General features: G+C 46.4%; 1 pseudogene; it reads right to left on the bottom strand.

Annotated features, from left to right (window-relative positions):
- Window positions 1-553: 553 nt before the first annotated feature.
- On the bottom strand, window positions 554-1,823 carry LOC108516680 (keratin, type I cytoskeletal 18 pseudogene; annotated as a pseudogene).
- Between the last annotated feature and the right edge of the window lie 3,572 nt (window positions 1,824-5,395).

Raw genomic sequence — 5,395 nt, 5'->3', positions numbered from 1 at the left:
GACCTCAGGTGGTCAGCCTCCCAAAGTGCTGGGATTGCAGATGTGAGCCACCATGCCTGGCAATTTTTGTATTTTTAGCAGAGATGGGATTTCACCATGTTGGCCAGGCAGGGAAAGCATGCAGAATTTTTAAATGAATATTTAAGTAGCCAAATGAATGAATGTTTGAACAAAACATCAAAAATTGGCCGGGCACAGTGGCTCATGCCTGTAATCCCAACACTTTGGGGGGCCAAGGCGGGCGGATCACGAGTTCAAGACTAGGCTGGCCAATATGGTGAAACCCCCATCTCTATTAAAAATACAAAAATTAGCTGGGCATGGTGGAGTGCACCTGTAGTCCCAGCTGCTCCAGAATGTGAGGCAGGAGAACTGCTTGAACCCCAGAGGTGGAGGTTGCAGTGAGCCAAGATAGTGCCACTGCACTCCAGCCTGGGCGACAGAGCAAGACTCCATCTCAAAAAAATCAAAAATCTTAAAAATATTTATTTATTTTACCTCTGAACTGATTATTGGCCTCCTGCTCCCCAAAAGGTACCCTGCTTCTGCTGGCTTAATGTCTCAGAACTTTGGTGTCGTTGGTCTCATACACCACTTTGCCATCCACTAGCCTGCGGGTGGCGGTCTTCTGGATGGTTTGCATGGAGTTGCTGCTGTTCAGGGCATCGCCAAGATTGAAGTCCTTGCCGTCTTCCAGCAGACAGCGGTAGGTGACAATCTCAGCCTCCAGCTTGACCTTGATATTCAGCAGGGCCTGGGCCTGGCGCTGTCCCTCTGCCCGGGTCTGTGCCAGCTCTGACTCCAGGTGCAGCAGGATCCCGTTGAGCTGCTCCATCTGCAGGGCATAGCGGGCCTCCACCTCCCTCAGGCTGTTCTCCAAGCTGGCCTTCAGATTTCTCATGGAGTCCAGGTCGATCTCCAAGGACTGGACTGTATGTCTCAGTTCCATGAGTGGCATCTCAGCAGCTCCAACCTCAGCGGTCTGAGTGGTGACCAATGTGGTGTTCTCCTCAGTCTGCTGAGACCAGTACTTGTCGAGCTCCTCTCAGTTCTTCCAAGCGAGCTCGTCATATTGGGCCCGGATATCTGCTATGATCTTGGCAAGGTCTTGAGATTTGGGGGCATCTACCTCCACGGTCAACCCAGAGCTGGCAATCTGGGCTTGCAGACCTTTTACTTACTCTTCGTGGTTCTTCTTCATGAAGACCCGGTCCTCCTTGAGAGCCTTGATCTTTGTCGCCAGCTGCAGCAAGTGACATTGGTGTCATGAGTGACTTTGCGAAGCCCATGGATGTAGTTCTCCACAGAATGGTGCATGACCAGCTCTGTCTCATACTTGACTCCAAAGTCATCAGCAGCAAGACGGGCATTGTCAATCTGCAGAACGATGCAGGCATTGTCCACAGTATTTGTGAAGATCTGAGCCCTCTGGTCCTCGATGGTCTTGAAGTAATGGCCTGGGGTCCCTTCTTCTCCAGGTGCTCCCGGATTTTGATCTCCAGCTTCCGGTTCTCGGTCTCCAAGCTCCTCACTCTGTCCAGGTAGGAGGCCAGGCTGTCGTTCAGGCTTTGCATGGCCTCTTTATCGTTCTGGATGCCTCCCATTCCTGCCAGACCCCCGGCCATCCCGGCGGCCAGGCCCACTAACCCAATGCCGAGCCGGAAGCTGGTGGAGCAGGGCACGGAGATCCAGGAACCAGAGCCCCTGGCACCTGCATAGATGCTGGCTGAGCTGCTGACTGGCTGAGCGCCATAGCTGGGCACCTGGACAGAGCCCAGGGACCAGTAGTTGGTGGAGAAGGTGGAGCGAATAGTGAAGTTCATTCTGGCTGGGGAGGAGTGAGAGGACAGGATTCAGGCTTTGCCAACGACCATTTATTTATTTTTATTTTATTTTATTTTATTTATTTATTTATTTATTTTGAGGCGGAGTCTCGCTCTGTCGCCCGATCTGGAGTGCAGTGGCCAGATCTCAGCTCACTGCAAGCTCCGCCCCCCGGGTTTACGCCATTCTCCTGCCTCAGCCTCCCGAGTAGCTGGGACTACAGGTGCCCGCCACCTCGCCTGGCTAGTTTTGTATTTTAGTAGAGACGGGGTTTCACCGTGTTAGCCAGGATGGTCTTGATCTCCTGACCTCGTGATCCGCCCGTCTCGGCCTCCCAAAGTGCTGGGATTACAGGCTTGAGCCACCGCGCCCGGCCATTTATTTATTTTTAAAATGTATTTATTTATTGAGATGGAGTCTTGCTCTGTAGCCTAGGCTGGAGTGCAGTGGTGCGATCTCAGCTCACTGCAAACTCTGCCTCCTAGATTCAAGCGATTCTTGTGCCTCAGCCTCCCAAGTAGCTGGGATTACAGATATGTGCCGCCACACCTGGCTAATTTTTTTGTTTTTAGTAGAGATGAGGTTTCACCATGTTGGCCAGGCTGGTCTCAAACTCTTGACCTCAGGTGATCCTCAGGCATGAGCCACCACGCCTGGCCAAAAATATTTCTATTTTTGATTCACCATTCATTCTTTTGAGACTTGTATTATGTGAACAGTATTAAATGTGGGCAAGACTTTATATGTAACCATCTTTATTTCAGTCTTATTTATAAGGACAAAGCGTACAGATGATCTAAATATCCAATAAAAAGGAAACATCAGTATATTAAGATGAGGTAAACTGTGCTTTCTTTCCCAAATCTAGCTTATCATCAGAATCCCCCGAGGAACTTTTATAAAAATAGAGATTTATAGGTCTTACTCTTGACCTACTAAGTTAAGATCTCTGGGAGTGGAAATAGCTTTCTCTCCCTCTCTCTTTTTTTTTTTTTTTTTTTTTTTGAGACAGAGTCTCACTCCCTCACCCAGGCTGGAGTGCAGTGGCTCGATCTCAGCTCACTGCAACCTCTGCCTCCCAGGTTCAAGTGATTCTTGTGTCTCAGCCGCCCAAGTAGCTGAGATTACAGGTATGTGCCACCACGCCCGGCTAAGTTTTGTATTTGTAGTAGAGATGTGGTTTTGCCAGGTTGGCCAGGTAGTCAAAAGCTCAAAAGATCTGCCTGCCTCAGCCTCCCGAAGTGTTGGGATTACAGGCATGAGCCACCGTGCCAGCCAGATTTTTCTCTTTCATGATTAGCTGGGCTTTGGAACCACTGGGTTTAGTGGGAAGAATACAGATTCTGAAGTAAGACTGACCTTGCTGCTTATTAGCTCTGTAACTTTAGGCAAATACGTTTTCAGCCTTCCATGAAGTCACTTTCCTCATCCATAAAATACTAATCTCCAGAGGTGCTAATTACTGAATAAAATGATGTCTATGAAGCACCTGACATGCACATTAAGTAATTGTCATTATTGTTGGTATATTGGCACTCTAGAATATTACACAGCTACTAAAATTAATCTTCCTGAAAAAAACTTTGTTCTTCTCCTATGTATCAAAGTCCTAGAAGAAAGGACATGGTACACTCAAACTGGATAATTTGAGGAGATTTAGCAAAGGAATCATTTACAACCAGGGAAACCAATAAAGATTATTGCAGAACTTGTTGCAGCTGTCTATCAACAGCAGTTACAAAACGTAGGCTGAAATGGAGATCCCAGAAAGCATGGCCATGTGGAAAGAGCCTCTGACAAGAGGTGAGACCTTCAGTAAAGGGGCACAGCCAACCCACCCCACTTCCTCAAAAGAGAAGGGAAATTAATACCCTATCACAGTGTCCCCATTAGGTAAACCCAAATAGAAGAGCTCAGTATAATCCATTGATGGAGTCCTCATGAGTCCCTCCTGAGACACAAAGCAGAATGAAGACGAGAAGAGAGGCTCTGGACTAAAGAAGAGACAAATCAACTGGGCACGGTAGCTCACGCCTGTAATCCCAGCACTTTGGGGGGCCAAGGCAGGTGGATCACCTGAGCCCAGGAGTTCAAGATCAGCCTGGCCAACATGGTGAAACCTCCTCTCTACAAAAAATACAAAAATTAGCCAGGTGAGGTGGTGCATACCTGTAGTCCCAGCTACTAAGGCAGGGGGATGAATCTCCAGCCTGCATGACAGAGCAAGACCTCATCTAAAAAATAAAAATTAAAAATAAGATACAAATCACATACATAAGTATTTCCACTGGGTACAAATATCCATGGAAATTTTATTGTGAGTAAATACTTCAATATTTTAATATTGGCTGCCTTTGGAAGATGGATTATTGATTACCTTTTCTTGCTCTTCCTAATTTTTTCAATTTTCTAAAGTTTCAACCACAATTATAGCATTTATTAAATACTTACCGCTCTATGTATTTATGGGTGTATAAATACATTTCATCTTTTTTTTTTTTTTTTTTTTTTGAGAGGGAGTCTTGCTCTGTCTCCCAGGCTGGAGTGCAGTGGCATGATCTCAGCTCACTGCAACTTCCACCTCCCACTTTCAAGTGATTCTCCTGCCTCAGCCTCCCGAATACCTGGGGCTACAGGCATGCATGACCACTCCCAGCTGATTTTTGTATTTTTATTGTTTTTTTTTTTTTTAATTTTTGGAGACAGAGCCTCACTTGACATGTCGCCCAGTCTGGAGTGCAGTGGTGCGATGTTGGCTCACTACAACCTCCACCTTCTGGGTTCAGGAGATTCTCCTGCCTCGGCCTCCCAAAAAGCTAGGATTACAGGCGTTCGCCACCACGCCCAGCTAATTTTTGTATTTTTAGTAGAGATGAAGTTTTACCATGTTGGCCAGGCTGGTCTCAAATTCCTGACCTCAGGTGATCTGCCTGCCTCAGTCTCCCAAAGTGCTGAGATTACAGGTGTGAGCCACTGCACCCAGCTAATTTTTGTATTTTTAGTAGAGATGGGTTTTCACCATGTTAGAGAGGCTGGTTTTGAACTCCTGACCTCAAGTGATCTGCCCTCCTCAGACTCCCAAAGTGCTGGGATTACAGGCATGAGCCACCGCACCTGGTCCATTTCATCTTCGTAGCAATCCTATGAGGTAGGTACTATTATCCTCACATTACAGGCAACAAAATTGCAACTAGAGAGGTGAAGTAAGTGACTTATCCAAAGTTGTACAACTGCAAGTAAACTGTGGAGCCATGACTTAAATATAGCCATTCTGCTACAGTCTTCATACTTTTAAAAACACTACTTCGTTATATTCACAGTAGGTAACAAGAAAGATCTTTACTAGGGGAAAAATAATTAATGTTTTTTGTTTTTTTGGTGTGTCTGTGAGACAGGGTGTTTCTCTGTAGCCCAGCCTAGAGTGCAGTGAGTCACTACAACCTCAACCTCCCAGGCGCAAGCTGTCCTCTTACCTCAGCCTCTCGAGTAGCTGGGACTAAAGGCATGCCCCACCATGCCTGGCTAACTTTTTTTTTTTTTTTTTTTTTTTTTTTTTTTTTTTTTTTTTTTT

The sequence above is a fragment of the Rhinopithecus bieti genome, unplaced genomic scaffold (genome assembly GCF_001698545.2).
Source record: "Rhinopithecus bieti isolate Rb0 unplaced genomic scaffold, ASM169854v2 scaffold_2339, whole genome shotgun sequence".
NCBI lineage: Eukaryota > Metazoa > Chordata > Mammalia > Primates > Cercopithecidae > Rhinopithecus > Rhinopithecus bieti.
The sequence above is the reverse complement of the archived record's forward strand: the minus strand, read 5'-3'. Positions and strand labels throughout refer to the sequence as shown.